Source organism: Saccopteryx leptura, chromosome 12 (genome assembly GCF_036850995.1).
Source record: "Saccopteryx leptura isolate mSacLep1 chromosome 12, mSacLep1_pri_phased_curated, whole genome shotgun sequence".
NCBI lineage: Eukaryota > Metazoa > Chordata > Mammalia > Chiroptera > Emballonuridae > Saccopteryx > Saccopteryx leptura.
In genome coordinates, this window is record NC_089514.1 from 16,860,958 (window position 1) to 16,883,863 (window position 22,906).

The window sequence follows — 22,906 nt, forward strand, 5'->3', positions numbered from 1 at the left end:
GAAGTGGAAACCTGTCTAACTAGAAGGCTTTGAGAGACACTAAGGATATGATTCAAAGGCAGAAACGTAGGTGATGAGATTAAGTGCTATTCTGTAACAAGACAAAAGAAAGGATAGCATCCTTCCTACTTGATGTTTGGACAGTTCTTTCACATATTGCAGAACACCAAGAGACATGGAAGAGCCATATGATACAGAGCTTAAAGAGACCGTGGAGGTTATATTGCACACAGGTTGTGTGTGACTTTTCCTGGATGCAAAGTCAAGCAGCCCCACTCTCTTATGCCTTAGACACCTTAACTGTAAAAATAGAACCTACCTCATGGAACTTGTATAAGGATTATGAAACACTTAGATTGGTGCCAAGACAAGGCAAACGGTATGACTGAGTCAATAACATTAACTATTATTATTTAATCCAGCATTTCCCAAAATGTGTCCCTCAGAATACCAGTGCTATAAATCATCCCCACTCTCCCCAGAGTAGGACCCCTGGTAATTCAACTTTGGCAAATAATATGTCCTTCTTGGAGAAAATCCTGAACACATTTGCATATTAAGTTTTTGGACTCTAGCTGTACCTATTGCTTGAACCTAATCAGCTTTGCTGTGGTATGCTGGCTTTTGAGGTGTCAAGTCAGCCATTTCCAATTTTCCATGAATTTTTCAATCTTCTATTCACTTAGAGCAGGGGTCCCCAAACTACGGCCCACGGGCCACATGCGGCCCCCTGAGGCCATTTATCCGACCCCCGCCGCACTTCTGGAAGGGTACCTCTTTCATTGGTGGTCAGTGAGAGGAGCATAGTTCCCATTGAAATATTGGTCAGTTTGTTGATTTAAATTTACTTGTTCTTTATTTTAAATATTGTATTTGTTCCCATTTTGTTTTTTTACTTTAAAATAAGATATGTGCAGTATGCATAGGAATTTGTTCATAGTTTTTTTTTTATAGTCCGGCCCTCCAACGGTCGGAGGGACAGTGAACTGGCCCCCTGTGTAAAAAGTTTGGGGACCCCTGACTTAGAGAATGGGGTCCTAAAGCAGCACTTGTTCTATACTATATACTTTATTATACAGTAGTTGGTTTCAGCTGATTGCATCAAGGCTGAACACCTGAACCAAAGAAAGCTAATTAATAAACTGGGGTGAAGAGCATCATATTCTCTCTGGAGACTGGAGATAGATGTTGGTGAGCTGGTATGTGGCAGCTCTACGGGGAATACGTACAAAGGGTTTAAGCAGCCATCTTTGGACCATGTGCACAGGTAAACAGAGACAGGTCTGCTAGACTTCAGAAAGAAAGAATAAAACAGAAACCCAGACAGAAGTCAGGGAAGAGACCAGGTGGTAAGAGAGAGAGGGAATAGAAGAGAGGAAGGGAGAGGGAGAGGGAGCTAGAGTAAAGTTAAATAAGCTTAAAATTCAGGATCTCTAACTTTAACAGGCTTCTTTCAAGGCTTGGTTCTAGCAGTGTGTTCTCATGGTCATTTGGATTTGTAAAATTTATAAAAGTAAATATTTTAAACACAATCAGTTGAGTTTGTTGTCTCATTCTACTTTGATTTTGCCTCGATCATCCCTCTTTTACTATCAGGTGGATTTGGAATGGACATGATATTTTTGGGAACTAAGGACAAATTGAATTGGAGTTGAATAGGATATATAAGGTCTACTGGAAAGTTCTGTCCGTTTCTATTACAACATTTTTTTTTTTTTTTTCTGAAGCTGGAAACGAGGAGGCAGTCAGACAGACTCCCGCGTGCGCCCAACCGGGATCCACCTGGCATGCCCACCAGGGGGCGATGCTCTGCCCATCCGGGGCGTCGCGACCAGAGCTACTCTAGCGCCTGGGGCAGAGGCCAAGGAGCCATCCCCAGCGCCTGGGCCTATCACAAGTTTTGACATGTAAGCACATGTTTATTTGGTGCATGTGTGCCTCTCTATTTTTATCACTTAATGTATACATACTGACGTAGCAAATTAAAACAAAGTTGATTCACGTTAGTCTTATGTGTGAAACCATAGTGTACCCATGGCTACTGATAAAGTTCATTTACGCCACTGTAATTTTTACGAATTTCAACAAGGAAGAAATGCTACAGAAGCATGTCCGTCGCATCCACCATATTCCCTGGACTTAGCACCCTCCGACAAATGCTGGCAAGAAATCATTAATAATAATGGCAATTATATTATTTAATAAAGTTTATTGACAGTAAAAAAAATGTGTATTTTGTTTTATTCCAAAAACGACAGAACTTTCCGGTAGACCTTATATTTTTGTAGATCATAGTTACTTACATGTAGTTAAGTTATTTTTAGCTTTTCTGTTGTAGGTAAGACTTTCAGTGTGCCCACTGTGCCAACTGTGCTGTAATAAAAAGATGCAGGGCTAGAAATCTTCTCACAATATGCCCTACAGTGTCCAACACTGAAGCTTAATGTAAGAAGTGCAGGAGAAACAAGTTTGAAATGTATAAAGCCAGAAGCTGGTCTGTAGAGAATTCTTTCAATTTTCAGATATGCAAAATGATAAGAAAAATATTTAGTAGCCATTGTATTCTAGTAAAAAATGAATGTCATATACTTGTCATGCATGTATTTTATAGTTATAATATAGCATACAAATTATAAATGTGACCTCAATTTCCAGAATGGCATAGTAAGGACTTCTGAAAATCCATTCCTCCATAAAAGTAACAAAAACACTGGAAAATTGTCAAAATCAACTTTTTCAGAATGTTGGAAGCTAATAAAGGCTTGCAACAATCCAAGTAGTATTTTTTGTGTCTTTCTTTCTTTCCTCAATATTATGTTGATGAAGTCCATCTATGTTGATAATTATAGTTCTAATTCATTCACTTTAAACTGAAATATAATTTTTTGTTATATCAACATCAATTCTTCATCCATTTCCTATTAGTAGACATTAAAGTTGTTTAGGCTTTTTTCTATTATCAAAAAAAAATTGTGCCTGATCTGTGGTGGTGCAATGGATAAAGCGTTGACCTGGAATGCTGAGGTCGCCAGCTCAAAACCCTGGGCTTGCCCAGTCAAGGCACATATGAGAAGCAACTACTATTCTACCTGTGTGTGTCTCTCTCCTTTCTTTCTATCTCTATCTTTAAAATCAGTAATAGAAAATCTTTTTAAAAATTGCTATGAACATGCTATTCTATATATAGCTCTTTGTGTACAGATATTCCTATTGTGAACATTTTGCTTATCGATTGGTCAGCATTCTTTGTTGAGGCAGGTTTTAGGCAAACTGAGTTTGAGCTCATATATTTGTACAAATGTCCAGTAAGTCATTGAAAATGCAGGATGAGTTCTCCAAGAAAAGGATATAAATGAGCAAAAGCAGATTACTGGTTGACAGCTCAAGGAGGAAAAAGATCCAGCAGAGGCAAAGAAGTATTCAGAAGCGACCTAGAAAAACATGTCCTTATATGATCCTAGCAGTCACATTTTCTTTGCCTATACAATTCAGTGTGGCATGGATTCCTGCAGGAAGTCCAGTCTTTTTTGAATTTTATTTCTCAGGTATATCTAAGAAGCCCCAGAGGTGCTGATTCATGTCCAAATGTTTGTCTGCTAGCTATTATTTTTTTTTAAGTCAGCCCAAAACTCAATCAATGTGCTCCCTTGAGGTTAGCGGATTCCACAGAGCCTTCCCAATTCTGTAACTCCAGAGCGTGCTACTCATACAGTGTTGACTAAGACACTGGGTACACTGCCCCCTGAAACCCCAGCGGTCTAAAGGCGTGCCCTGACCAGACCATGCTCTCTTTGCCCAGTGACCATCTGCACTATCACTACTATCGCTGAAGCTGAAACTGCTGTGGCTCTAATTATGCCAACAGGAATATTGCAGCTCCTAACCCAGGTTATGGTTGTTCCTCATAGTACAGAGGGAAATGCACAATGTGTTATCAAATGGAACCTACACCATACGTGACCTAGCCTCACCACTTTCAAACTTTTCCAATTCACACTCATTTCCCTGGGGTAAGTGCCTGCCTCTGGGCGGCTGTGTTGGGGCATATCCACTAATGAATCCAGACCAGGATTCACTTTTCCAAGCTGATTGTTTCACTTTTTTTTTTCTGTTGCCTAATTTAAGTCCATCAAATAATTGTCATTCACTTGAACTTGAGAGGGGAAGAGACACATTCTCACTTCCATTCCTCACAAGAGTACTATTATGTGTTGAGGGCTCTGACCAATACTAATACATTCTCATTCTCAGCAGCATCTAAGTTTTCAACAGCCAGTGGGTATGTTTGGAGGTGGGAGGGTGCTATCAAAATGTTCTGTTGTAACTGATAGATACAGAGAACAGAGGTGATGGGGTTTGAGGGACTAGGTAAAAAAAATGTGAAGGGTTTGAAAAGTACAAATTAGTACTTAGAAAATGTCATAGGGATGTAAAATGCAGCACAGGGAATATAGTCAATAATGTAATAACTATGAATGATATCAGGTAGATACCAGAAATCTCAGGAGGGGGGAACACTTTGTAAAGTATATAATTATTTAACCACTATTCTGTAGACCTGTAACTGATACAAAATACACTATGCTGTATACCTGAAACTGATACAAAATAATATTGAATGTAAACTGTAATTGAAAAAAAAATTTTTTTAAATCCTGTTGCATCACAAGAGCACCTTCTCTCATTCTCTTAATGAGGCAAAGTTACCCTAAAATGTTGAGGGTCCTGCAGAGGTGGGCTTTCTATCAGGTTAATGAAGCTTAAATGTCACTTGCCTTGGCCCCTACTAAGCAGGCACCCTCACAGTGTAGTCATAAGCTCATACATTTTTGTAACATTTGCAAAAGTAGATATTTTTGTATACTTTTTCTCAAAGAAGTTCTCTCCCTCTAGTTAAAAAAAAACTTTAAGTTTCATAAAACCTGGATCCATCCCTGATGTCAGGCAAAACTTTGTGAAAAGGTTTTTGTTGTTTAAACTTTTAAGAGGTAAAGTAGCGTAATAGAATCAAGGCAACCTGATTTGATCCCAGGTTCCATTTCTTACTAGCTGGGTAATACTGGTGTGCTACCCAACATCTCTGAACGTGAGGTTCCTCAGCTAGGAAGTGAAGATAATAATGCATGTCCTCCAGGATTACTGTGGGAATTAGAGCACCTAGAGGGGTGTTTGGCACCTTCTAGGTAATCCAAACCAGTGTATGTATTGTTATTATTATTATTTTTTTGTTAACTGCAAAAAGACCTTGCCTGAAGGAGTGGGAACTTATTTCCCATGTTTTCTACATATCTCTTTATTCTCATTTTTTTTTACCTAGACCCAATTAAAAGCTCCTTGAACATGAAAGAAGCAGCCAGAAAAATGGGGTCTGCTCTAAACTCTTAACTGAGTAATTCAATTGCCAAGCACTGTTGTTGTTTTTTTCTTTCATATCTCAAATTTGAGGGCTTCCGGGGTGATTAGATTGCCTTGACTTTCCCAACATAATATTCATATCTAGGCAAGAAGGCTATAATATATATGTCTTTCAAAGCCATTCACTTTTGGTCTAAATCCCAAAGGGAAAAATCTGATACTGAAAGCATAACATAAGGAGTCAACATTCTTTCAAATGCTATGGAAAGGAACAAGATAGTAGTCTTCAGCCCATATGCCAATATGTCAAGGGGCCGTGCCCAGCCATGGAGTGGTTCTCCCCTCCCCCCCCCCCCCCACAATTAAAGTGCCAAACATACAGAATCTTTCAAACTCATGGGAGTCTTAAGTGGGACAAAAGATTATAATTTAGTCACATCCTCAATTGAAGATTGGAATGTTTTTTCTTGTAATTGCTTAATTGACTCTTTTGCCTGTGGGTCCTATACTAATTCACTGTAACCATGGCTTGTAATTAAAATGCTGTTTTACTTAAGACAACATGACAATGAATCCATCTATGAAAGGATTTCAGCCCAAGGCATTTTGTTCTTCCTCAGAACTCAGGTCAAGTTGGCTGGAGAACAAATGTCCCTTTTTCTGAATTCATTTCCACTGAGTGTAGGAAAATGGCTGGAGACTGCTTGCTGCCCTGGAACAAGTCTTTGGTGTGGACTTCGGAACGCCAAGTCCTGCAGGGGCAGAATGCCGCCCCCACATGCACTGATAAGATGGCTTATAAAGCTGTTTAGAAACAGCTGATCCCTATAGCCTTTTTCCTATATACCTGAAAGGTTCTGCATCCGAATCTATTCTAGACTAATTTGACCCAGGCTCTGCTAATTTGCTTGATGAGCAAGGGAACGAATACATATGATGAGGCTGCAGCTATCCGGGCTCTCAGTCCTAGAGGATGGGAGTCCCCTGTAGCCATCTTTTCTCTATGTTGTGTCTTGTATGTGTTTTTTCTTAAATCCTGTAGCGCCTTCCTTTCTGTGCGCACCCATTGCTGAGCTGGTCGCGGCAAGTGGCACCCAGACAGGGACTCGATTGGAACAGTGACGTGATTGGAAGAAGGATCGCCAGAGCGTTAAAGTAAGGAAACAACTGCTGGACGGCGAGGGGGAATAGAGACCTCAGTTCAGTCCATCACAGGAAAGTGGTAAGGACACCCTCGGGGAAATACAGGGTGACAAAGCGGAAAGGGGACAGTGTTATGATACGCCGTCTCTATATCTGTCTCTTAAAACAATTGTTGAGGGCTGGCGGGGCTAAAGCCAGCGAAGCGAAACTTTTAAACAGCCTAAAATAATAAGAGGCCATAGACAAGGAATAGAGTATCTCTAGTAGCTACTGTTCACAAAAGCCTCCTCTCTAAACCCCAAGCAGTGCTTTTAAAATGGACAATAGATAAGCCTGTTTGGATTGAACAGTGATCATTAACTAAAGAAAAATTGGAGGCTCTTCAAGAATTAGTATTCGAGCAATTAGAAAAAGGACATATAGACTCGAGGGGCCCATGGAATTCTCTGGTGTTTGTGATTAAGAAAAAACTGGGGAAGTGGAGGTTTTTGACAGATTTACCTGCAGTAGATGGCAGTAATTCAACCTATAGGAACTTTACAACCAGGGTTACCAAATCCATCTCACAGGGGTCCCCAAACTTTTTACACAGGGGGCCAGTTCACTGTCCCTTAGACCATTGGAGGGCCGCTTCCGGAAGTGCGGCGGGGTAGGGGGCAGGTAAATGGCCTCAGCGGGGCCGTAGTTTGGGGACGCCTGCAAGGCTTGGGGGCGCCTTCCTTTCGTGCGCGCCCATTGCCGAGCTGGTTGCAGCCACTGAGCTTCAGCATCTTCCTCCAGTTTATCGTAAATGTCCATTTGCAGCCTTTCCCGCAAACCCTTTCAAGGGGAGTTGTATTCTCTTGAGCTTATATTTATCTCTGTTCTCCCTCACTGCCCTCTCCTGTATCCCACAAACACAATGTGACCCTGTAAGGTCAGTGGAATTCTGCCCCCCACTCCCTTGTCACTGGGGACTTGCAGACCAGACGTTCTAGGTAGCTGTCCATCTTCTCTAAGTTTATTGCCTATTCTCTTCCCTTCTACTTTTCCACATATCTTTCCCCACACTCTGTAAGCATTTCCAAAAACAGACCAACACACAGAAGAAAACTTACAAACAAGGATTTTCTAAATCCTGAAAATAGGTTGACCATGATACCCAGCTTTTCCATTGCTGTACCAACAGTTACACTCTGTTCGGAAAATCTTTCGTTATTGTGAGGCAGCGGTTCAAAGGGGCAGCCTTCTGATGTGGAAAGATAGCAGAACATGTGAAAACACATAGAAAAACTGTCCGGAAACCAAATTACAAGACAAGTTGCTAACAGTGCTTATATTTATGGGGATGAGAGATATTTGAACAGAAATAAAAAGTAAAAAAAAAAAAAGAAAGAAAAAAAAAGATTCTCATAATTCCTGAAAACAGGATCTCCTTGTGGGGGCCATTTCTCTTGCACAGAGCTTTGGTGTTTTATTAGAGTAAGATGGTTGTACTGCTGTATCTAAAAGTCCAGGTCAGGTCTCTCATGGTGGCAGTCTGCTGCTGAGAGGCTGGGAAGAACAGGTCCCGACAGCTGCTGTGAGAAAAATAATCTCTCTCTCTTGGTCACAACCACCAAGGCATCAAAACTATGAAGAAAGCAGTGCTCTTGGGTGAGTGTTAGGATGGCTCCCTCTTTCTATAGGCAGGGGAGGAGCTAAGAGGAAAGTGACAGAGGCCAAGTACCTGTGAATGTCAGTGTTTGAAGGGCAGGTAGGTATCTCAAATAATGTGTGGAACAATACAGAGTTTTAAAAGCAAAATTCTTAGTTATTTGAATGGATTTGATTTTTACTGAACTCAGTGAGGGAATCAAGGAGTAGATAAAAGATTTGATTTCCTTAAATGCTACACACACACACACACACACACACACACACAGAGTTGGCAAAAGAAAACACTAATGGAGATACAAAACTGGTTAACATTCTACAGGACAATAAAATAATAACATACTTGTGGTTGATTACTCTAAAAGCTATAAAATCAGAACAGCTTATCCAACCCTTCAGGTAACCTCTAACTTCACAAGGCTGTATAGTACCATTTGCTCTTTTATCAGTTGTGGATTGTAAAGTCAAGTATACTTTGAAAACAAAGTGATCATGACTACTAAAATGAGATAAGGGTAAACCAAGACTGCATGGTTTCACTCAGTCTTTCTTCCAGTATTAACTTTGAAAGTTCTCAACATTTATCTTTGTATGGGAGCTGGTATTTTTCTACACCACCCATGACTTTCAGTATTTGGAATGTGTGAAATCAGTTTTGGTCGCTCAGAAACCTCTTTAGCTCACCAGCTAATTCCCCACAAAGTTCTATTCTGGCAAAAAAAATAACAAACCCAAAAACAAAAAAAACCTGCTCCCTTTAGAGCTGCCTTTACAACCACTGCTGCTTCTCTTGAATACAAGAGTCAGAGAACTGTTTATTAAGCCAGGACCAAGAGAAATCCTGTGGATGGTAGGGATTTTTTCTCCTTATTTTTGTATCCTTAGTCCTAATATAGGACTGAGCAGAGTCACTAAATGAAGCAAATATATTCAAGCCTAACTAGAGTATAAATACCTCTTGCCCATGAACTTTACCTTGGAATGTGGTGAAATTGGATAAATGAGGTTTGTGAAATGCCTGCTCAAATTTCAGTATCTTTTCAGAAAACAGGGCAATTAAATGTCCTGTTAACCCTACCTTCATCTTTTTTTTTTTTTCTCTGAAGCTGGAAACGGGGAGAGACAGTCAGACAGACTCCCGCATGCGCCAGAGCGGGATCCACCCGGCACGCCCACCAGGGGTGATGCTCTGCCCACCAGGGGGCGATGCTCTGCCCCTCCGGGGCGTCGCTCTGCCGCGACCAGAGCCACTCCAGCGCCCCGGGCAGGGGCCAAGGAGCCATCCCCAGCGCCCGGGCCATCTTTGCTCCAATGGAGCCCTGGCTGCGGGAGGGGAAGAGAGAGACAGAGAGGAAGGAGGGGGCGATGGAGAAGCAAATGGGCGCTTCTCCTATGTGCCCTGGCCGGGAATCGAACCTGGGTCCCCTGCACGCCAGGCCGACGCTCCACCGCTGAGCCAACCGGCCAGGGCCACCTTCATCTTTAATTATGAAATATCTTTTATAAATTTCTTCATCCTTCTGTATTTGTGAGGCTACACATCCCCCAATTTTTTCTCTTATAAATGCTACAAAAGATCTAGTAACTCAGATGGGTTCCCAAATTTGGTTCATTTGTGATTTCTATTTTATTTTATTTATTTATTTTTTTTCTGAAGCTGGAAATGGGGAGGCAGTCCGACAGACTCCCGCATGCTCCTGACCGGGATCCACCCGGCCCGGCCACCAGGGGGCGATGCTCTGCCCATCTTGGGGCGTCGCTCTGCCGCAACCAGAGCCATTCTAGAGCCTGAGCCTGAGGCAGAGGCCACAGAGCCATCCCCAGCACCCGGGCCATCTTTGCTCCAATGGAGCCTTGGCTGCGGGAGGGGAAGAGAGAGACAGAGAGGAAGGAAAGGGGGAGGGGTGGAGAAGCAGATGGGCGCTTCTCCTGTGTGCCCTGGCCGGGAATCGAACCCGGGACTCCTGCACGCCAGGCCGACACTCTACCACTGAGCCAACCGGCCAGGGCTCGTTTGTGATTTTTAAAGGATAACTTCTCTTCTTTGGGGGGCACTATTAATTTCTCAGTGATCAGAAATAAATTTAGCAATAAATTTGTTGCTTGCTTCAGACAAGCGTGGGAAAAGTTTTCAAGACTGAAATATATATTATCAGTTGGCAGAATCTATAGTATTCCCTCAAAATGGATAAAAATCATTCAAGTATATCCTTTGCCTGGTAATTGGTGATATAGTCTTAGGAAGAATCTTATTGTAACACAAAAGCATTTAACTACTATTTTGTGTGTATATTTGTGTGTGTGGGGGGGGGGAGGTGTTCATGTACATGTGTGTGAGGGAGAGAGGGGGAGAGAAAGAGAGAGGGCGTTTAAATGCTTGACTTGATTTTTTTGTTTGTTTGAGAAACAATCTAGAGTTTTAGAGAGTTGTTGGGTCCAGATCACATGAGCTCTGTGCGAGGGCATAACGAATGCACGGGACAAGAGCATCCTCTCTCTCCTCTGACTGCCTTACAAAGGGACTGGGAGGAGGCCTAAACCCTCTAACTCAAATGTGATTATATTTCATGCCCAGATCCAAGAATCTGACATTAGTCATGGTTCCTGTCCTCGGGGTGGGGCAGGATGCAATTAATTTGCTTTGGTGAGAACTGCAACGAAGGGGAGGAAACTCAGTTGGAAACTAGCTAGTAAGAGGAAAACTCCTTAGAATCAAGTGATACTTGATTTTCATAGACAAAGAAAAAAAACCCGTAGTGAAAAAAAAAATTGTATTTCCTGTTTTAGAGAAAGCTTCAGGGGATCACAAACCACAGCTGTGCTGTCCTTGGAGAACATGGACTTCTCTATCACTGCCAAGGGTGAATATTTTACTTCATCCATTTTGGAACTCAGTGTAACCTCAGAGGAATGAAGATTTGCTTGAGACAGAATGCTTGATTTCTTGCTTATAGTTGATATTTTGTCCTCATTCTGTCTCTAAAGTGATTTTTCCAAATCCTTGTGGTTTCCCACCCTCTTCTCTTCTCTGGTTATGTGTTAAATAAATACCCATATGATATTAGAGTAAGGAAATAAATCAGAATTAAAACAATTTTTGTTCTGCAGTCCTCTCCCAAACCCTTCTTCGCACCTGGAAACTTATTTATGTCTGTGTTTTTCTACAGATTAGTGTCTTTCCCTTGGCAGAAACCTGGTAGAAAGTCTCAGAGGTCAGTGATAAACCTCAGCCTTTAAGAAAAGTAGGACATAGCAATTAAATATGCTTGGAAAAATCAGTAGAAACTCAATGCATATTTTCCAGCTCTGCAACTTCTCAAATGCCCCCAGCAAGAAGTAGCACTCACTTACCAGCAGCTCTCATGGGTACTGATGATGCTCAGATTTGGGCCTTTGCTACTTTTCTCCACTAGAAGGAGCCTGGACTCCTCACACTATAGCAGTTCCCAAGATTAGAGACAGGAAAAAAAAAATGTAAACGGGTCAGGAAATATCCTTCTGTTGCCAGAAAACACGAATTCTTTAAAAATATATATATAGTAAGGTCAGTACTGACAGGGGAAAGGAACAGATTAACAGTGTTCCCACCGGCTAAATTTGGAAAAAATTAAGTATTAAATGATTATTTTTACTATTTTAAGTTCATAATAATAACTTAAAAGAATAGGCCCTGGCTGGTTGGCTTAGTGGTAGAGCGTTGGCCTGGCATGCAGGAGTCCCGGGTTCGATTCCTGGCCAGGGCACACAGGAGAGGCGCCCATCTGCTTCTCCACCCCTCCCCCTCTCCTTCCTCTCTGTCTCTCTCTTCCCCTCCCGCAGCCAAGGCTCCATTGGAGCAAAGTTGGTCTGGGCGGGGCACTGAGGATGGCTCTGTGGCCTCTGCCTCAGGCGCTAGAATGGCTCTGGTTGCAACAGAGCGATGCCCCAGATGGGTGGAGGATTGCCCCCTGGTGTGCGTGCCGGGTGGATCCCGGTCCGGCACATGCGGGAGTCTGACTGCCTCCCTGTTTCCAACTTCAGAAAAAAAACCACACACACAAAAAAAGGAGCCTTCATAAAGAAGTGAAGACCTGAAGAAGTGGTTATACCTGACTGTTTCAATGCTCGATTTGATAAAGAGTGGAGAGTGGTAGAAAAATGTGATAGGACAAAAAAATAAAAATAAAAGTTATAAGCTGAATATAACAAACTGGGGTAAACAACAAGGCCTGTTTGCTCAGATTCCTATCTTGTAGATAAGGGTGTTCCTTTCCTCTGGGAATAGGGAGGGCACCTCTCACTGAGGGTTTTATGACCTATTTCAGGGGAAGGTCAGGAAGTTCTTCTTGCTCATGCCATTTCTCCGATTCCTTCAGCTTAAAATATTCAACATGTCAATGTACCATATTTTGGGATGACCCATCAAGTTCAAAGAGAATGGAACCTGGAAAATGTGCCAGACAGGACAGCCAATATATATGCTTTTTCTGCCTATTTCAACATCTTTCATATTTTTTTCTGACAGTCTATTTATAAAATATATAAATGTCTTTATTTATATGTCTGTATATAGGAAAGTGATAGATAAAATGGCTACTCAACTGCCAACTCGAGAACAATGCAGGCCTGGAGGAGGAAGAAGGTCTTACTTACTCAGTAACCTGGCCCAAATACCCCCGGTTGAGTCAGGGTACAATCAGATTTTTTTTTTTTTTTTTTTTGTATTTTTCTGAAGCTGGAAACAGGTAGAGACAGTCAGACAGACTCCCGCATGCGCCCGACCGGGATCCACCCGGCACGCCCACCAGGGGCGACGCTCTGCCCACCAGGGGGCGATGCTCTGCCCATCCTGGGCGTCGCTCTGCCGCGACCAGAGCCACTCTAGCGCCTGGGGCAGAGGCCAAGGAGCCATCCCCAGCGCCCGAGCCATCTTTGCTCCAATGGAGCCCTGGCTGCGGGAGGGGAAGAGAGAGACAAAGAGGAAGGAGGGGGGCGGGGTGGAGAAGCAAATGGGCGCTTCTCCTATGTGCCCTGGCCGGGAATCGAACCCGGGTCCCCCACATGCCAGGCCAACGCTCTACCACTGAGCCAACTGGCCAGGGCCTCAATCAGATTTTGAGGAGCTGTGATGCCACTACAATCCACAGAGAGAGGAAACTGTCTCGCACCAGCAGATGCAGCAGTGCCCCAGACCCTTTGATTATTCTGTGTAACTCCTGCCCTAGCCCTCCCTTGGGGCTGACACCTGTTGCTGATCTCAGCCCACTTGCACCCAAATGCTTTTAAAATAAATTTTTCTTTTCGAACACACTAGCCTCGTGATTTTGGTTCGTTCTACAGTTTCTGCCTTTCAGAAAGAATATACAAAAAGAACACCAGAAGCAGATATTGTTCCAAGAAAGGAAAAACTTGACCAACACCAGCAACCACCTGAAGTAACCAAGAGGATGGAGGTTTGACAATTATTCAGGACACATAATAATCATGCAGGAAGATAATGTATTGCAAGGAAATAAAAGAGCCAGATATCCTAAAGAAGAGAATTAATTACACAGACTCAATCCCTCACCACCCAGGAGAAGCTATCTCTACGTCTTTGCTATGCAAAATATAGTTCAAAGACGAATAGTGTTGCCATCACTTGGTAGTTTATTAGAAATGCAGAATCTCAGGTTCTATTCCAGATGTACTAAACCAAAGTCTGTATTTTAACAAGATTCACAGATGACTCATATGCACTTTAAAGTTTGCAAAACCCTGATCTAGCCAGTCTGCTAATTATAGTAAGATATTCATGAAACAGAAGTTTTTTATTGTATCTTCAGGCCAGACTATTATATATATTACAGTGGTAAGGCTATTGGTTAGATATTGCCAGAACTAAAATACATGAAAGAATGGATCATTTTATATAGAGAAACCATGTATCAAAAATAGAAAATCTATAGGAAAGGCAACTAATTAAAAGTAAAAGTGAGTTTTAACTTAAATAAAGGTTTAATTTAATAATGTGGTTTGGGGTAGAATCATTTTGGACTATGATTGGATTCCAAATCCAACTGAGCAGCAGTCATTTGACTACTCAAACCCTGCAGTGCTGGTAATCAATATAATATTGTGAGTGTGTTTGTCTCTGTTACAGGTTGCTTAAAATATTTATAAGAACCTGATCTGTTAAATTTGTGATTTTAAGTACTTATTTACAGTGTATAGTTAAATAAGTTTGTAATCACTGAATATCTGGGAAATTTTGTTGTTGAATCTGTGATTTGGTTTATCCGTTGTATGAACAGTGTATGAATGTTTAGGATAATGTTGATTGTTTAGTACTTAAAGAAATGCTAGTTGTTTAATGCATCAGTTAGGTTTCTTCTGCAATAATGGTGTATAAATGCAATTTGCAAGCCATACATTTCATATTTTCGGTCTGCAGGTGGTCTGGGGAGGCTCTCCTTCAGACTGTGAGTTAAGTTTAGGCATATTACATGTGTTTCTGTGGTGGGACCAGTGGCTTCTCAGGGCTCTTCTTAAGGTAGATGGCAGAATTGCAAGACAGTGGAAACATGTGACTACCTTAATTCCTTGGCTCAAAACTGGCAGGCGCTCTTTCTGATCCATATTCCATTGTCTAAAGCAAGTCACATGGCCAAGGCCAACATCAAAGAGGCAGGGAAGAATTCTCTACCTGCATTCCTGAACCGTGGCCAAAGTGGGGGGTGGGAGGGCAGAATCGGGAGCAAATAATGTAATCTACCACACTCAAAACATCCATGAGGTCAAAAACATTGCATACTAACTGAACCACAGACAGTAGTGATCATTTTCCATGCGCAAACGCCTCTCATAAATAAAAGACCTTCTATTGCAAAGGTCTGGGTAGTGAAAGACCATTTGTGAAATGGTCTTTTGTGTGAAAGACCATTTTGTGTGGTCAAGTGCAATACGATGAGAACTTAACATTATTTGATCTAGGTGTTTTTGTAGCAGGATTGCAAAATTACTCATGATATAGAAATTTAGGCGGGGTTTAGTTTCTTTATTTTGTCTATAGCTAATTTGGTCTTATAGCTGGAAAGAAAAAAACCAAACCAAACTCAATTTAATCTGGTTTAAAATGTGTTCTGATCCAGTAATTTAAACCACCTCATTAGGTAATTCTCAGGTTCTTGGATTTCCCCTATTTTCACACCTCACTGCCCTGTTATTTGAAAGAACATGGAGGAGTATAGATTATGGTATTCTTATGATATGGGGTGAGGAGAGAGGCCCTATGGTCTTCCCTGGTTCTGAATTGTGTACTGGTTAGTATATTCAAGTTTTGGCTATAGACTTCAGTGGCTGCTAGTTTTGGCTACAGACTTCAGTGGCTGCTAAAGTTATTTTTTTCTGGTTCAGTCAAGAAAGACCTTGTCAGCCTTCTTTGTTGGTTTGCCCCCCCCCCCCCCCAGCTCCTGGTCAAGCTGTTCATCCTGTGGGATCTTTTTTTTTCTCTCTCTTTTTTTTTTAAAAAAAGCTAGAAACGGGGAGAGACAGTCAGACAGACTCCCGCATGCGCCCGACCGGGATCCACCCAGCACGCCCACCAGGGGCTACGCTCTGCCCACCAGGGGGTGATGCTCTGCCCCTCTGGGGCGTTGCTCTGCCGCAACCAGAGCCACTCCAGCGCCTGGGGCAGAGGCCAAGGAGCCATCCCCAGCGCCTGGGCCATCTTTGCTCCAATGGAGCCTTGCTGCGGGAGGGGAAGAGAGAGACAGAGAGGAAGGGGGGGGTGGAGAAGCAAATGGGCGCTTCTCCTATGTGCCCTGGCCGGGAATCAAACCCGGGTCCCCCGCATGCCAGGCTGACGCTCTACCGCTGAGCCAACCGGCCAGGGCCTGTGAGATCTTTTACTGCCACAACAGATCCCACGCCAGGCTGTGGGCTCTCAACTCTGTTACCAAGAGAGGCTTGGGAGTACAGACTAGATTCTCTCTCTCCCTCTCTCTCCTCTCAGACCTCATCACTCCATTCTCCTCCTAATCATGCCAGGACCTCTTGTGTTCCATGAAGCCACTCAGTGTAGCTATTCCAGAATCCCACAAGATGGGGCCAGATGACCACCTTGGAGCATGAGTTTCTCACTGTCTACCTTTTCCTTCCTCTGATCTTTCTTTTCCTTCTCACCAACTCCTGGACCACAAGAGGAAACTTCACTTTTACTTGTCCTCTATCACATCGTCTTTCCACCACAGTGTAGAAAGTTTCTTGGCATAGTGTAATAGGCAGAGAGAAAAGCTTAGGGTTTGCTTTGCCAAGTATAGCTCCTAACATGTTAAGTGGGAGCTGAAGTGATAAAGAAAAAAATCTCTTTCACCTTGACAGTTTCTCACTGCAAAATCTTAGTTTATATGTCAGGGGCTGACTGTTAACTTCTTTCATTCCTAATTACCACCCCCCACCCACTAGGCACACAGATGGATGCATTTAGCTCTTTAAAGGGAAAACCATGACTAGGAAAAGTAGAAGAGAAAAGCATGTGCATTTTTCAAAGTTCTGCTGTTGCGACACTGACACTTTGTGTTTGTCAGAGCTCAAGGTAAATAATATTTCAGAAAATCAGGTTTGTTTCCACTTTTAGGTCTATTATTTTCTTAGGCAACACTGTGGAGAGCAATCTAGGATGCACATGATATGAAAGTTGACGTTCACTTGGAAACAGCCATAAACTTTATGTCTGTGTGTGTTCTGGGAGGTAGGGGACAGCCAGGGGTGATGAGGATTATCTAAAATTAAGATAGAATGATAAAGCCTGACCAGGCGGTGGCGCAGTGGATAGAGCGTCGGACTGGGATGCAGAGGACCCAGGTTTGAAACCCTGAGATTGCAGGCTTCAGCATGAGCTCTTTCAGCTCGAGTGTGGGCTCACCAGCTAGAGTATGGGGTCATGGACTGCATGGTCACTGGCCTGAAGCCCAAGGTCACTGGCTTGAGCAAGGGGTCCCTTGCTCTGCTGTAGCCCCCCGGTCAAGGCACATATGAGAAAGCAATCAATGAACAACTAAGGTGCCGCAATGAAGAATTGATGCTTCTCATCTCTCTCCCTCCTGTCTGTCAGTCCCTATCTATTCTTCTCTCTGTCTCTGTCAAAAAAGAAAAAAAAAAAAAAGATAATTTAATCCCCTCCAAATTACTGTCATTGCAGGCAAGGCAATAAGAATCTTGTCATGTTTATTATCCACCCTTAATCTTTGATCAAAAGAAGTCATACATTGTCATCATTTCTCTCGCCCTCTCTCTTGTGCCAGACTCTGGGCTATTCAACTTTAGGACAATAAATTGCTGCTTTGTGGCATTCAGCACCTCTGAAGGAGATACCGTCTTTTCTCTTGGTTGACAGCCACTTGGGAAGGTTAGGAGCACTATTCTAGCAGGAGCCATACATAACTCACAGAATTAACACCACTCCTGCTCTTTGGGCTTTTTAAGAAGTGGAAACCACTTCATATGCAACGTTCAGCTTATCAAATCCTATCCAGAGCAGAGTTTTGTAGAATCTCCCAGAAAAGATTTCAAACAAATTCACCACTCTATTGGGACTTGCTACAATCTGGGAGATGAACTGATTTCTTGAAAGAGAGGGAAATGCCACATCCACTCTACCTACTCTATTACTGTGCTGGCACCTAGGACTAGCAGAGATGCCATGATAACAAAACACTGATAGTATCACGCCCTGTGTAGTGATACTCTGAGAAGGTTTTCTCAGTAGAAGATATTATCTCCCTCATACATCTCCTTTAAAATCCCTTTAAAACTCAGAATCATATTGATATAAACTTTATGGGGAAATCTAGACTGTCAGATTGGTTATCTCATCAAGAGGAGAGCTGTAAATATTTTAGTCATTCTGGGCAAAGAGAGAAACAGCATTCTAGGGACCACTACTGTATGACTGCCTGCTCTCTACGGTCTGAGCTCAGATAGCATTAGTACAGGACAGTGGGGCTAGAGTTGTGTTCAAATCTACAGGGCATAGTCATCTTGACTCTTATGGCTTTATAGGAGCGTCCCAACCCCAACCTGCTCCCGGTCATAAGAAAAGCAAATGAGTGATTAGAATGATGTCTGAAAGCAATACAGACAGATCTTTCCCAATCTTATGAACCAAGGGGATCCTAATTGCAACATGCCCAATTTAACCACCATTTATAGCTCATCAAAGTTAGATTTCTTTTTTATATCTGGGCAAAGGTCCTTACTGATCTTTGATCCAGGCACCAAATTTGGGTGGTTTCAAAGATATCTAGGGCTTTAAGAAGAGCCTCAAGAAGATTTAATATTTTTTATGTATAAAACAGAGCTATTTCTTAACTACATGGATGGTGGGTGGGTATCACCTCTGAAGGGGTATTTCAGAATCTCTAAGAGAAGATATTAACTTTTAAAGTCTACTTAATATTTTAACACACTTTGGGAACTAAATATTAAATAAAATTTCCCTGTTAAATAAGATTATTTCTAAGTTGGAGAGAGAGAAAGAGAGAAAGAAAAAGAGAGAGAGAGAGAGAGAGTTAGCTGAAGGCAGAGAAGGGAGATTTATTAACCTAGGATGACTAGGTCTCGGTTTCTCGGATCGGTCCCCGTTTAAGCAACAAATCCCACAATCACTGAATCAAGGCCCCTCCTATGTATCAGGGTCTTCAGAGCTGAGAGAGAGATTAAGCAAGAGAATGCTTTCTACCTATTTCCAGATGACCCTTACCACAAGTGCTACCAGGTAAATGTTCTTCTTCTCTATTGACATATTTCAAAAGCGAGTTTTAGGTATGTTAACTAATTTGCCTAAGGTCACCCAAGGGGGGAAGCGGCAGAGGCAGGATTCAAGTCCATACCTGTCTCATCCTTAAAATCAGCTTCTTTTCATTCTTTTCTCATTCTGCTGTATGAGGGAATTTGTGGGTATGAGTCTAGTTAAATTGTGTATTGCTCATTTCCTCGTAACATATCCCTCATAGAGGGCTATAGGAACTCTCCTAACTTCACACATCAGTTATTTTAGTTTAGAACCTAATGCATTATGGTTTGAATTTAATTGAGAAGCTTTAGGTTGCAGGTAACAGAATATCTGACTAAACATGACTAAATAATATGGGTCTGTTATCTCACATAAATGTGTGACTCTGGCCTAGAGATGGGAGGTTCCAGAAGGTTTAATCATGCTTGGGTTCTTTGTCAGCTGGGCTGCGAGCCTCTCGGCTTTCCCCTCATGGTCACAAGATAGCCGCCACTGTTCTAAACATCACACCCTCATAGGACAATACCAGCAAAAACAAAGGGTTTTCTTCTCATATAACTTTCTCTGTTAGCAGGGAAGAAAATCTCTTTAGTAACTCTTAGCTGATTTCCCTTATAAATGATTGAGCCCTATTGTGTCACTCTTTCGTCCTTAAACCACTGTAAGTAAAGGGAAATGGACCCGTGTGGACTGAGCCACTGTGCTGAGTCACTGTGCTTGTATTTTGGAGAAGATCCTCCTTCATAACTAATGTCTTTCTGTCATCCTTGCCCCATGGCTTGATGGAAATAGTTGGGTTCCAGTTTCTGACTGTACTTGTGAGAAATAATTGCCATTCTCCGGCACACAGTGTTTTAATATAAAGCATATTATTGTTCCAAATTCTTATTACTTTGCTTCAAATGTTTTTGAGGAAAGAACAATGAGTCATCTGTCACAGGATTGGAAATGTGAGTACCTCCCTTTGGAAATAGCACACAAATATATAACTAAAAATGGCAAGCACTTTCAGCATCATATTTTGTGTCCCTAGTATAATAATAACAGAGCAATATAATTATAACTGTAATGATACTACTAATAAGAGGTACCATGTATTGGATGGTGTCAGCTACTAGGCTGAAAAATATTTATACGAACATACATTTTTAATTCTTGTAACAATTTCATGGAATAGGGTTGAATATCCCCATTTCACAGATGAGAAAAGTAAGAGAAAGGTTATAGGACTTGCTGCTAGGACTGAGATCTAGGCTTTGTCAACTGCCTCCGAGTGAGCCTGATGAATGGCTACGGTGGTCTGCTCCCACTGTGCTCATGAGCTCAGCTGCACAGGAAGAGCCAGGGTGGGGAAAGAGAGTGAAAAGAACGACGTTTTCTAATGGCTGAAACGGATCACCATGATCAAGGCTACCTGGGGTCAAATCCAAGCTTTACTACTTACTAGCTTCATGACCACGGGCAATTTATTTCAGCTGTCACCGCGTTGGGGTCTTCATGTATAAATTGGGATAATAGTGCCTACTGCACAGGGCTATAGGGAAGATTAAATGAGTTAATGGATATAAAGCACTTAAAATAGTGGCTGATCGGAATGGGTCATTGAGAGGATGTGGAAATGATGTGGGCTTTGAATGAGATGGGCAAGGGTTGGAATCCTGTTATTTATTTATTTATTTGTATTTTTCTGAAGCTGGAAACGGGGAGAGACAGTCAGACAAACTCCCGCATGTGCCCGACCGGGATCCACCCGGCACGCCCACCAGGGGCAATGCTCTGCCCACCAGGGGGTGGTGCTCTGCCCCTCCGGGGCGTCCACTCTAGCGCTTGGGGCAGAGGCCAAGGAGCCATCCTCAGCGCCCGGGCCATCCTTGCTCCAATGGAACCTTTGCTGCGGCAGGGGAAGAGAGAGACAGAGAGGAAGGAGGGGGGTGGGAGTGGAGAAGGAAATGGGCGCTTCTCCTATGTGCCCTGACCGGGAATCGAACCCGGGTCCCCCGCACGCCAGGCCGACGCTCTACTGCTGAGCCAACCGGCCAGGGCCCTAACTGTTATTTAACATCTGTGTGACTCTGGCCAAAATGCTGGACTCTCTGGGCCTAATGGATGACTGTGTTAATAAACGAGTTTTAAGAATATGATGTTTTAATGTTATGTCTACAATATTACCCCTTCTCTATAATCCTAATTCTTTGTTGATAGGTCTGACTGATACTGAATGACTTACTAGTATCAGGTTGATGCTGGTTTGAATATAGCAACTCAGACTCCTCTACCTTAAAGATAACTAGACCTCAGTGTTGCTTTTCAAATTAAGATCTGGCCAAAGGAGTGCCACAATATGTAAAACATTTAGTACTGAAGAAAAGGAGGGGAATGTTAGGAAAGGTGATAACAGGTATTCATAGGTAGTTTATCCTCTGAATTTTTTAGCAAATAAATCTGGATACTGAGTAGAAGGCCAAGATGTCTGACTAGTTGCTGTTGCTGTCTGTAATAAATACTTTAAAGCCAGGAGTGTTGCTGCTATAGTGTATTTGGGTACCCCCCTCACAAGTGTCTTCCTCCTCCCTTTCTTCAACAGGTTTACCAGATTATGTAATTTCTTTCTTTCTTTTTTTTTTTTTTCTGAAGCTGGAAACGGGGAGAGACAGTCAGACAGACTCCCGCATGCGCTCGACCGGGATCCACCCGGCACGCCCACCAGGGGACAACACTCTGCCCACCAGGGGGAGATGCTCTGCCCCTCAGGGCGCTGCTCCCTCGAGACCAGAGCCACTCCAGCGCCTGGGGCAGAGGCCAAGGAGCTATCCCCAGCGCCCGGGCCATCCTTGCTTCAATGGAGCCTTGCTGTGGGAGGGGAAGAGAGAGACAGAGAGGAAGGAGATGGGGAAGGGTGAAGAAGCAGATGGGCGCCTCTCCTGTGTGCCTTGGCCGGGAATCGAACCCGGGACTTCCGCACGCCAGGCCGACGCTCCACCATTGAGCCAACCAGCCAGGGCCCAGATTATATAATTTCTTTAGGGCCTTGTTCTTGGCCAAATTCTACAGAAGAGGGAAATGAATTCACCCAAAAGGTGTTATGGCCTCTGTAGCTGCCATTTACAGCGAGTGAATGAAAAGAATTGAAATTTCCAATGCAAAGTGCATTTCTAAGAGGAGTTTAGGTAGAGATTTTAGAGTAGGAGATTCTCCAAGGCCTTTCACATCTCCCATGATCTGCTCTCTCCATCAAAAGTGTCCCAGAACTTTGGGTGGATTAGATATTAGTATCTGTACCTAGGTATACCCTGAGCAAGCTACGTGCAAGGTAGGACTCAACGGAGGTGCAAGAGATTCATCTGCATTGGTTTTATATCTTCATTTGGGGCTGGGTCTTTTCCTGAGACCACAGTATAGCACATTTAATAACACCAGACCAAAACAATATCTTTTAACCTGAATAATATGAACAGTCCTGGTTATGATTTTATCATACAATTATATTTTTTCCCTGTTAGTTAAGGTTAGGCTTCCTCAGTAGTAAAGGCAGAAAGTTATTATCTTGTGAATGTTTTATTATAACAGAGCCAAACTCCACAAAACTCAAGCCAAAAGACAAATTGCTGCTCTGAAATCATTCAACTGTTGCCCAAATGTCCACTTCCCTTTGAGCTTTATAAAGATGGTCTCAAAATAGTTCCTCCTTGGTGAGTGTAGGGGCATAGGGCAACCCACCCCAAGAGATCCCACAATGGCATATTGATCATTTAGCATTAAAATCACTTGAGCAGTAGCAAGAGTGGGAGGGGACATCTGGCTGTTCTCTGTCTCTCTAAATGCAGGAAATAAGTCTCCATGTGATAGGCTCCCTCCCTACTCCTTAGGCCTGGGAGACAACCTTATCACAAGAATTAAACAAAAATACCGAGTCAAAAGAGCCTCTATAAGTAAACCTTGTAATGCCTTTACTACTATACTGCCTAAGCCCGCATCTTGCTTACAGTCCATTCTAATGAGCTTTAATTTTCTTTGTCCTGC

General features: G+C 42.7%; 1 long non-coding RNA gene across 1 annotated transcript; it reads left to right on the forward strand.

Moving 5' to 3' along the window:
* The first annotated feature begins 6,247 nt into the window (after positions 1–6,247).
* Positions 6,248–13,873, forward strand: LOC136384268 (uncharacterized). Its single transcript, XR_010747561.1, has 3 exons — positions 6,248–6,577; positions 10,921–10,994; positions 13,467–13,873. It is a non-coding gene; the product is annotated as an uncharacterized lncRNA (long non-coding RNA).
* The last annotated feature ends 9,033 nt before the right edge of the window (positions 13,874–22,906 follow it).